Genomic DNA, 12,749 nt, shown 5'->3' with positions numbered 1-12,749 from the left:
TTATTTGATTTTCTTATGGATGCCATTATCAGAAATTGGCCACGGGAAGGAACAGTTTTCAATTTAAAGAAAGAATCACTAAAATTGGTTAACCAGTCGAATGTTTTGAGGTGACAAATATAAAAAAAATACAGTCGAATTGAGAACCTCCTCCTTCTCTTTTGAGGTCGGTTAAAACTAATTTTTTATAAGCTTTAGTGACTCCTCCGAATAAGTGAAACAATTTATCAAAAGGTATCATTATGCTCGTATTATTTGCTTAAATTTATTTTGAATCTGATATTTGGTAGTGACCTGATATTAGGTGAGTAATTGCCGATTTTGATTTGGACACGTTGCATTTTTCCCGAGTGATATATCACTCTATGTCTTTCTTTCGCGATCGATATGTAAATATATTGTAAACATGTTAATACGATCAGTGCTTCAGCTTTGAGGTTTACAGAGACAGACAGACATAATTACGTGATTAAATGAGTTTTGAGTTATGTCAAAATTAGTTTCAATAACTAATATGTATTATTAAATTAGCGTTTGGGGTCCATAGTAAGTAGCTTTGTTTAAAAACTTTGAAAAGTGGCGGAAAAGTTTGTAGTACAGGTCGGAACTCGAATTTTGCTATGCAGTTCTGGATAGAGTTTAAATATGAAGAATTATTTGATTATATTTATTTTATGCGTAGCTCAACAATAGTTCATATAACATCCACTATTTATTTTTTAATATACACGTATATAATGACTTAACTATCAATCTGTAAGCACAATTCTCTTCAAAGAGCAACTACTGTATGTTTACTTCTTTATACTTGTATTATCTATCAATATTGTGCTCGAATAAGACTGTAAATTGGCAGTTAATGTATAGATATAGTGTGTATACAGTTGGCTTTATCTAGTGCTGCTTCATCTAGTTATCGACTGCGCTCGCTGACATTTTGCAATTTGTTAGGCGTCATGTTCAGTGGGACTCGCTCGATTGAGCAAACAATTTCATTTTACACTTGATGTTAAATCTAGGGCGGGTGGCGGAGGGGGGCGGGGCAGCGGCGGCTCTGCCAACAAACTTTTAATAGCACACTTGTGTGCAGCGTCTAAGAGCCATCGTCGTCAACCTCATTGTCCTCCTCACCGTCCTCACCGTCCTTATCGTCCTTTTCGTCGTCGTCGTTTGAAGAGCTCCTTTGCTCTTCGTTTGCATGAACATCCAGACAGCTCAGCACTGTACAATATTTTATTGTTATTTTTGGGTCAAGTTCAATTGTAACATTAATTATGCGACTTGGCAGTTGCCTCAGCTGCCGCCTGACACAAGTTCAAATAAATTGCATGCCTTGGAGCGTTAAGTGAGCGTGGTAGCCACCGAGCCCAGAATGCCAAGTGGCGCACAATTTACCGCCTCTTGCCCACCACCAATTGCTCCTCTTTGCTGCACAATTAAAAAATGATTCATTTATCTCATAAAGTATTGCACATGAGTCCGACAAATGCGTGGATGGCATGCGATGCAAATTGTCGCCAGATATAAATAAAATACACAACGCATAATGCAATAGGCAGATGACCGCGACCGGGCCGATTCGGTACGTTCAGATCCCATCCCAGCAGCTGAGGCCGGTGCGGTCGTTGATTAAAAATAAAAATTCCTCCAAAACAAAACAATGCGGGGGTGTCCTATGCACTGTGGACCACAAGCAAAAGAACGATCCTCAACGATTTCAAATAAAATTCTAGTTAACAAATTGCTAAACTTTATTTCAACATAAAAAAATGTATGATCGAGACTCAGTAATTAATTTAAATTACAAAATAATATAGCATTAAGAGCAGAGATATTTGCGGCTTACCAATTGTGAATGTGATTACATATTTCCATTAATATTCATATTCATTTCATAGAAATGAAGAGAATAATAATAAATTCCTTAAAATTACATCAAAACAATAACAAAATTGAATAAGATCAATTTATTTATTGAGACAGCTATGAATTCTATTCAACATATTTCCACCACTGCCATCAATTTCAAGACATAATCTATGTATAATGTGAGAATATTCGATAAATGGCCAATAAATGTTATAATAAGAAGAATATAACAATAACAATAAATAAGTATAATAGAAGTATAACGCTTATCTAAACAGTTAACAGTTCATAAGTAGATCCCTTTCCCGTCGCACCAAACAAACTCTATACATACAATTCCCTTATCTTGTCCGTGCATCTAGAGCTCCTTTACAATATCAGATATGACGACAGTTTTCGAGAGAAAGATTCTGAGACGAATCTTCGGCCCATGAGCAATACGACGGCATGGATATAGTCAATCGGTATTTCAGTCAAAAAGATATTTAATTTGGACTCGGCTGTTGGGCAATTCTGCGCTGAAGAGCCCAAGCTATGCAGGATCTTAGTAGTCTTGTTCTGAAGGAAGTTCTGAAAGAGTTAATAGTTTTTGAACTTTTCACTATTCTAGATGAAGAAACTACTTTCTAGCTTTGTCTAAGAAGGCAGGAAAATGGCTGCCCTTCCAGTCTACAAATATGAAACGAACTGAAACCTTTCCTTAATGAATTATATAATTTTATTGCATCCAACTTTTCACTTACTCTCTTTGAAATACTTCTCTACTGATTTCATTTTGTACATAATTACGAAATATTTGTAATTTTGTGTTTCTTTCCCTACAAAAATGAACTGCATATATCAATACTCTTTTTAAAGTACACAATTTTGTACAACTGATGTGTTTTTATAATTTGTATTATCATTTAGGGGAGTGCAACCACTGTAATGTGCCTCCTAATGCAGTGGCGATGACGATGTCGCGTTGTTGCAGAACTAGTGCAAGGACACTTGTTGTGGTCGCACACCCACACCCACGCCCACGCCCACAATCCACTGCCCCCCACTGAGCACATAACACACACTCGTACATACATATGTGCAATTTGTTGTGTCATGCCGTTTCAATGTGCACGAGAGTGCGATTGTGAATTAGAAAGTGACTGTGCATGGGCACGGGCCCAGTCCCAGGCCTCGGGATGCTGCTCCTCGCACCCGCCATGATGTGGCGTCGGCATGAAAATCGATTTAAATCTGCATAAATATGCACACAAACAAAAAGTGTGGCGAACCAAAGGAAGAAGTGAAATAAAATGAATAAAAATGAGTGGAAATGGAAAGAATACGTAAAGCGAAAGAAAGAAGGCATTGAAAATGAATTTATGACAATTCGCGCGTATAATTAATTAGTTTTTACGCTCAGTAAAGCAAGCCAACAGCCAGGCATTGCGAATTTGAATTTGAATTTCATTGAAGTAGGCAAAGGCAGTGCCAACGACAAAAAACAAACAGCACGTCCTTCAACTAGCGTTGAAGCTTCACAGGTACAAAGAGCCCAAGCACACAAATATCCACACAATAACAAATAGCGACAATAACGGCAGCGACAATAGTCATAATAAGTATGAGAAGCCGACTGATTGTAATTCGGATTTGGTGACAAAGAAATGCGCTATACAAAGGATATGTGGGGAGAGAGAAAGGCAGAGCAAAGAACATTTATGAACATTTAATTTCATTTATTTACTTTACAAACAAAAACATAACAATAATATCAATAATGTCAATTATAAAAATGGTGATAATATTTTCAGTTAATTTATACTAGCATTTACAACTATAAGGCCTTGTCAAATTAAGTTACGTTCGTCTAACATCGAATGTCATTAAAAATAATAGTGACAATATTTTCATTTACGAAATGCATTTACGAAATGTCAACAAAAATAAACCTGCAACTATGAAGTCTTGTCAAACTAAATTAAGTTCCTCATATAGGTTTGTGAAAAGTTTTCACTGCCTAAATGTAGCATTCGTTACTAGCCAGCTAATACCAAAGGGTATCCAATGAATTTTTTGGGAATAATGATTCACATTGGAAGTTAACTATTGGTGCTTAATTGTACAAATTGGTGCTCAAATAATTGATATTAAGTTTTTGAATCATTCGAGTAAAGTAGAAAATTAAATGCTAAAGTCCTTTGTGTGTTTTCTCTTAATAATTCTGTAGCGTCCATCTTGTTTCTGTGTAAGAATTGTTCAGAGTTGAATCAGAGTTGAAGAATTACGGGAGCTATAAAAATAAACACTAATTTAATAAAATTGCTGGGGAATGGGAAACAAATGCATTACCCTCTCTTAGTGATAGTGGCTTTTTATAGTACTTTTTGAGGTCCTGGCGCTCATTCAGAGTGACAAACATGGCTTTATCGACTCATCTCTTCGTACTGATAAAGGTTATACTTGTATATACTTTGTGTAGTCTTCTGGATTTTAATATACATTTGCGCTAAACACAGTTTTACTTGAAGATATAATAATTGAATTGAAAATCTAAAACGAATGTTACGGACAAATTTCTCGAAACGGAAATGTCTCGAAATAGTTCTAGTGCTGAGTCGGGTTTTCCAGCTTGAAATAACTCGGCTGGAGAGGAGGAACTATGTACAAGAGTTATTGAAATAGGTGCAATTGTGGATAACAAAACAATTTTCTTAATACACTAAGTAGCAAAGTCAGGTCTTTAAATATACTTGTATATGTATGTATGTATTTTTTTCACAAAGCACTTTACACAACTGTCTTGCACAAGGAAGGATCAAAAAGTGATGTTCTCTTTATTACTTATGTCTTGTGTACCTCTGAGAGCGGGAATACTTTCAGTGTGTACACTAATGTTTATTAAACTAAGTATAAAAGTGTATACATCCTTACTTTCTACGATGATTAGAGTAACGGCCTGCTACATATATTTTCTTCATAAATGTTTGTTATTCAATCATATATCATGTATCTTACTTGTAATATGGGTGTGCAAAAACAACATGAAGAATTTCTTTCACTAAAAGTTACCAACTGTCGAATCGAGATTGAACCTAGATTAGACTGTCTTTCACACGGCTATGATATAAGTATAATTAAATTCTGAATATTACAGTTCATTTATTAAATTCTTAATACTTGTAAAGCTTACAACTTAGGTTACATTTTGAAAATGTTTATTGCTATTTATTGTTGTCTATTAATTGTCTAAATTTATTATTAACGTTTTTGTGACACACTAATTATATTTTTGTTTATATTATCTTTTTCAGGGCAATTTTGTTTGTAATAATCTATATTTCTGAATAATACGTTAATATCAAATCAGAGCCGCATTATTTTAATTTGTTTCTCAGCATTTGTTTGGTTCAAATCTCGCCAGCAACTATTTTTCCACGCATTGAACAAATACTTATAGTTGCTAGTTGTTTCTGCAGACTTTGATATTTTTATTGACGTCTGACAAAGAAATAAATGGCGGGAAATATAACTATTATAACTACCTGTTACATAGACTCGATCTGAGCTGAACAGCCCTTTCTTGTCGTTTTATGAATGGTGCAGCGCATAATAATGCAAATAGTTGGCTCAATAGCAACAACACCAAACAGCAACAGCAAACCAACAACTCGGCGATAAGCTAAACAATTCCTTCTTCGTCTTTTTTTTAGATTTTATACTTTTTCAGTTTTCCGCAGTTGTTCTTTTTTGTTCGTTTGTTTCGGACAGTCAACAGCCATTGGGGTTTCGCTTTGGCTTGCTTGGCTTGCGACTTTTCCCAGTTACCAAGAAAATTAGCATACAAAAAACCCAAATGTAACGCGGAAGTTGTACGCGAAATTTTGCTCAAGCGTGGAGGCGTGGCATCAGAGAGACTCCCTCCATAACACGTAGGGTGTAATGGTTGTAGAATGTCGTAATTTTTGAAATTACTTTGGTTTCTCGGCGCGAGTAAATTGTGCGGCAGACTTCCGACGATTCTCCGAACTCTCGTCTCCACCTTGTGGGAATTTCCGCTGAAAAGTTAAATTACGATCGCGGTTGGGGCTACGCACGACTAAGCGCCCCAAAGCCAAGCGCCTTTGTTGGGCTTATTGCTGCCGTTATTGTTGTTGTTGCTGTTATTGCTGTTGTGTTGCTGATGCCGTTAACCGAATGTCAAATCTATTGTGGCGATTAAACGTACACAAACACATACACACACACACATACCCACACACCTACTTGGATACGCACAGAGACTCTTTTGGATGGGCGCTAATGAATGGCTGGCATTTGTATAGTCAACAAGTTTAAACAATTTGGGGCAATCAAAAGTGGTGCCCAGTACGGTGCCTATGTCCGATGATGTCAAATCCAATTCGTCGTCCATTCGAGTGAGACTTGACAGCTTGGAATAAGCTGCACGCACGAGTAGGGCTTATAGGGCTCTTGCACACCCACCTCCCAAAATTCTGAGCTATCCCACATACTAAGAATACCTCAAGATTGTAAAAATAAAAATATTCATAGTGGGTTTCAGTTTGAATTTACATTACATTCGCAATAACGCATTATGACTATCATGCTTCCAGAAACAGAGAAAATAATTCAACAATTTTTCCAAAAGTCCCTATAAATTTATAGCAAAACAGTCCCCTGATTAAGTTCTAGAACGTGAAAACCAAGAGAACTCACAGCGACTCAAAAAATGAATACCATCTACTTAACCATTATAAATAATTCAACAATTTTTCGAAAGAAAAGTCCCTATAAATTTATAGCAAAACAGTCCCCTGATTAAGTTCTAGAACGTGAAAACCAGAAGAACTCACAGCGACTCAAAAAATGAATACCATCTACTTAACCATTATAAATAATTCAAAAATTTTTCGAAAGAAAAGTCCCTATAAATTTATAGCAAAACAGTCCCCTGATTAAGTTCTAGAACGTGAAAACCAGAAGAACTCACAGCGACTCAAAAAATGAATACCATCTACTTAACCATTACTCCGCTATCGATTTAGCATTCAATTACTCTAAAAAACGCATTAAAATTTCTTAAGATAACTAGAGTGCTTTGTTCATCGATCAATCCTATATCTGCATAAATGTTTTGAAATAAACTCTACATATGAATGTACAAGTCTACAAAACAATTTTGATAGAGTTCCTAGCTTTATGGTGTTCATTCTACCGAAGGGAGAGACGTGTCTACAGAAGGAAAGACATTTCTCTATAGATAGAATGCACATGGATGCTGGATTCCTTCTGCATATTACAGTGAAAACTCCCTTAACGGACACCTCTTTTATACGGACACTCTCTCCGGTGGACTCTTTTTCTAAAACATTCAATCAGTGTATAAAGTATTTAAGTATCCCCTTAAGCGGACACTCCCCTTGGGCGGACAAAAATTGGCCAAACGTGAGATAGTTTTCACTGTACATGCATTTGGCATTTGCGTTTCTGGAGTCAAAAAGTATACCACACATCGGTAGGTAAGGTACATATACAAATTGTACATAATATATATTATTTATATGCATGCATATACTCTATGAATGTAATCTTAGCCCTCCTACAGGAACTTGAAAGTTGAAGAAAGCTGAAGAATTTATTAAGTTCACTTCTAAAGTGCTACAACATTTACTTTTGAATATTTTTTGATAATATAACATCTAATACTTCATTTAAATATATCATTTACCTATTTCATTCAAATATTTCATTTAAATTTTTAAAATATGTTCTGTTCTCTCTCTTCAGCGCTGGCATATCTGTCGCTTAGGAAATTAGAAAATTATACACAACAATATTCCTTTATATAAGCATATTACTTATGTACACATATGCATATACTCGATTAGCTGTATATACCGCTTTGTTTTTAAACTTGTCGCACATTTCGTTGTGTCAAGAGCATGGCACTCGTTGTGACCAACACAGACGACGCTCACATGTTGCTCGCATGATGCAAATTAATATTAATTAGGCGCCCAGCTCACACCAAATGCGCGCATATAGGAGCCATGAATATAACAAGTAAATAATAAAAGCAATGACAAAATTAACTGCGCTGTCTGAGCCCCAAGCACGAGCTAAGCCAAATGTTAATTCCGTGCCAGACAGAGCGCAACCTTCTGTGGGCGTAAGCCATCAAAATAAAAATATATAAATAAACGCTATCTGCTAACCTTAGGCGGCTGAGGATTATGCCTTATTTATACGGTCACGAACTCCTTCCAAAAAAAAAAAAACAAAAACAAAAATCAAAGCCGCCGCAGACTTTTGGCAGCATAAATATAAATTGAGACGCTTTTTTTAGAATTTATTTTCTTTCGAAAATTTGTTGACAACTTCTTTAATAACATTCCGCTCCACACACTGAATAAAATATTTAGCACACTTAAACAAATTAGGTTTAGTCTAAGTTTAGAAGCATGAGAAAAACAACCAAAAAGCATTATTGAGGAAGCAGCTTCGTTTTCCAAATTCGTGGTTAAGCTTAAATTAAAATACCACTGGCTTGAAAACACGTATCTAGTTTGAAACCAACATTAACTCCTTTAAGCTCCTTTATTTATCTTTACTTAAGATATGCCGTGACGGTTACAAATACTGGCTACAGTCCGGCAAAAACATATACGAATTTATAAAGTAGAGATCATAAGGAACTTAGCCAATTGTTTCTATTTTCATGCTCTTACTTATTTATTCCGCGTTCAGAATCCACCTCTGCTAAAGCCATCGTCAATAAGATCGGCTTTGGTTGTGATCCCGTCTCCTCAGCGCGTTAATTAGTTAGATTTATTTATTTATTTTTTTTTGTTTACCATGCATACTAGTCACACAACATATGTACTAAACACACATAAATCCTGCGCATCTAGTGTGTACGTATACACAAATATCAATACTAAAATACACTAATGTATCATTAACAAGAAAAAGGAAAAAACATTTACTTCCTTCCTTAATCCTTCCCTAAATCCAGATCCAACCCACCACAAACGAAACTAACTACTTGCATAATTATCTTGTTATTCTTTGATTAGAAATGATTGAAATATGTAAAATTAATTACATTACATCAAATCATTTTTCCTAATTTATTTGAATAAAAAAGCTTTTATATTTGAGCGACGTATAAAACTAATATTTAAGCAAATTTTTATTATACTCGTATAATGCCTCAAAATAACTTTATAAATTATTTTGCTGTGGCATCAGAAATATTGCTCAATTAATAATGAATTAAGTATAAAAGAATAAAATAAAGTTAATTGACCTAATGTGTTTATTTTAAGAAGCCAACTTTTAAATTTTATCATTGATAATGAAATCCCATTAGGCATTATGTTGATCGCAAGCATATACGAATACTACTTCTATATAGCCACGTTGTTGTGCTTGCATTTGGCTTTTCAATGTTACATTTGTGTTTCTACTATAAAGAGTGTTTTCAGTACAATAAAGTTTATAGCTGGGCAACAACCTTATCATTGGCTCGTCAGAAAGCGAACACTATATTCTCTTCTTCCATACATCATCAAGTATTTTATTTCCCAATAAAAAGTTGATTACCTACTTAGTATATTTAATAAAAGAGGGGCAGTATGTCTTGTGTAATGACTCTACACAACAGTCTCTGGAAACGCTTCTGATTCAGAACTACCATTTGGTGTGGTAGGTTAGGCTGCAATGGCTGGGGCGATGGTGCTCATCCAGCCACTTAGGCCTTTAAGCACACAATAGTAAATATCTTAAATATGATATCTATGTAGACAATTGAAGTCCTTCTTAATTGGAAGCTCTCTCTAAGCCATATTTATTGGAACCAATCGATTCTTTATAACTCGAAATTGTTTCCTTAAACTCCTAATCCATTACATTCTGATTTTTGTGGATTTATTTATTAGGGCGCCACAAATATCCATGTATAAATGTTCGATATGTCTTAACATAAAAGCATAGGGAGGCTAACTAAAATCAAATAAATTGCAATAATGCTTATCGTAAGTGAAAAGAGTGTGTGTTGTGGGGAAACCTACTTTTAGGAATAATCAAATAATCATGGCATGCCTCACAAGAATATTTCTACGAAATTTTCATAAAATTTCACTCAAAGGAATAGTCGGCATTAAATATACATATAGTCCTTAGCTGGAATTTAGTTGCCGGCATGAAAATGGCCGCCCTTTATTCACTTCAAAGTACAACGCAAGCTGTGTCCTTTTACCTCGTGAAGGTCCTGCCACCCACCAAACCACTAGCCGCACGCTAATCAACATGCCACATTAAGGCTTGCATGTAAACTTAACGGCAATTTCATGTCGTCTGTTTGCATGCAACATTTAATTCAATTCATTTGCACTTCATTTATTTAAACATTATGAAAAATTATTTATTTAAAAGTGTGCGCTTTCACAAAGTGCAAAAGCAATGGAATGTGCGCCTCTGTGAGTGTGAGTGTCAGTGTCAGTGTGGGGCGCATAAAATATTTATCATGTTTTATTTATAAAGTGTGTGCACAATTATAGTACAATAAACAGACTGCCGATTGTTGTTGTGCTCGCACAGGTACAGATACAGATACGCTCACAGACAGACAGAGGCACAGGCAGCCGCGTATCTATAGAATACCTGCTGCGGGTGGTTGGTGGGTAGTTGGCATCCCCCAGTGATGAACAGCAACCACCGGTTTGCGGAACTGTGGCCAAAGGTCGAGTGGCAGAACAAGCAATATGGTGTTAAGCGAATTACCAAGGTGTGTGCCTTTCTTTGGTCAGCTATCGCGGATTCAAATCATGATTTATATCCCATCCTCGCTTCTCGAAATACATGAGGCTTCTGCGAACCCATGCAAATGTTCTAGTAAGGCACATAAAAGGAAAAATCATAATCAAAAGCAGGCTAAAGAGGTCGCATCCTATCGACCTTGCCAATAGATTCATATATATTATAAATAATATGAAATATAAATAAAACTAAGCTCCTAGTTGGTGGTTTTCAGTTCAAATCATGATTTAGATCGCATCCTCAGGCACTAATCCAACACACGCGTATGAAATTAAAAGTTTAGTTTAACTCGAAGAAGAGGATGTAAAAATTTCATTATCGGTACCAAAAATAGGAAAACAATAGTAAATGAGTCTGTCAGAAGCATCCGGAAAGGATGGTGAGCTTGAGACTGCGAGTACTCCTGATCCGTCAAACTACAGGGTACATATGAACATACATATACAAGTAGTACTTATTATGTGCTCCTCTCTACGGGCGCTGTATATGTAAATGTATTATAATAAAATAATAAACATCATATTAAGAAGAGAGGAGGCAGTAGCAACAGCAATACAATAACAACAACAATGAGCAGCTCGCCTATTTGCACAATAAAGTCAATTTAGTCAGCACGAAGGCGATGAGACTTTGTTACAAGTAAGTGCAGTCGAACGCGCGCCTCAGCAACAACAACAACACCAACAACAGCTAGTGCACCACCCTGGCCACCCCCACCCGCTTCACCACCTTCACCACCAACGCCACCAACGCCACCAACACCACCTTACCATCTACCATTTCGAGCACTTTAGTCATAAGCGACACTTAGCTATACATAAATATTTGCCATTGTTGTTATTGTTGTTGTTGTTGCTGCCAGCCTGCCTGCCTGCCTGCTTTATTTTTATTTTCATTTTCAATGTTTTCCCTTTTGTTGTTGTTTTTGTTGGTGTTGTAAATTTGTTTGTTGCGTGTGAATGAGCGCTCAATTTGCTTGATAAGACGACATGGACGACGTGAGCGGCGACTGCGGCAGCGTTGACAGGCCGCTTGTAAGCAAATCTCGGGCAATGCTCTGGGAGGGGGCGGCGTTGGAAGGGCCTTACATCTCCGCACTCCCTTAACCCCTTGTTGGTTATGCATATAAAATTCAACGCTACGGAAAATTTATGCATAATGCTCGTTTAATGCTTGCCGATGTTGATGACAGGGCCGCCGTTCTCGGCATAATCAAGTTTGGGAAGCTGACAAAATGTTACGCATACGTCACGTTGTACGTTCCACTGAGGGAAAACCTCCTTTTAAATGCATCACAAGCTGTTCCCGATTTTAGAATTTTAATTGGCAAAATCAAATTCGAATTGATTCTGATATCTGCAGGTTCAAAAAACTCGTAGAATATTCAGTAAACTCAAAACTATGAGAGTGCAAAACTATGAGAGATATTTCAACGGAAATATAGTATGTCTTGTTCTAAATCGACAGAAAGAAGTCTGATTATTAATTATTAATCCGACAGCACTTTTAAAAGCAATTGGTATCAAAAATTGTGTGTGAATTATTATTAGTTTATTGAAACTAAATATAAATATGTATATAAGTAGTGTAAAGATATTACAACCACATTCCAACACAAAAAAGGAAATAAGATTGGTAAAAATATAATTTCCTTGTAATAACAGAATTAATTTCTCTTACATTTTGCAAAGTGGAGACATGTCCGATGTTTTTCGACCATGCACATGATACACATGTTATAAAAAAACTCTTATAGTTGCAGATAGTAAAAGAAATGCTACAGATAAAGGGGATTACATATAATTATTGTTGGATATAAAAAAAAATAGTAAAGTAAACTTATGTTATTCAAAACAGAGCGAGCTAAAGAAAATTGCAAAGAAAATAGTAGCATCTATTACAATTAATGTGTTCATTGTCATTTTTTCTTTGAATATTTAATAATAGATTTAAGCTACACTATACACTTGCAAATATTTACATATTTATATCTCAAATGAATAGATATTGTTCTAAATCGTATTTTATATATTAAGCTAGTTAAAGGCAATTTTTGTACTTTTTTTTTGGCAAATAAA

The sequence above is a fragment of the Scaptodrosophila lebanonensis genome, unplaced genomic scaffold (genome assembly GCF_003285725.1).
Source record: "Scaptodrosophila lebanonensis strain 11010-0011.00,11010-0021.00 unplaced genomic scaffold, SlebRS2 tig00001410-arrow-pilon, whole genome shotgun sequence".
Taxonomy (NCBI): domain Eukaryota; kingdom Metazoa; phylum Arthropoda; class Insecta; order Diptera; family Drosophilidae; genus Scaptodrosophila; species Scaptodrosophila lebanonensis.
Note: the sequence above shows the minus strand (reverse complement) of the source record.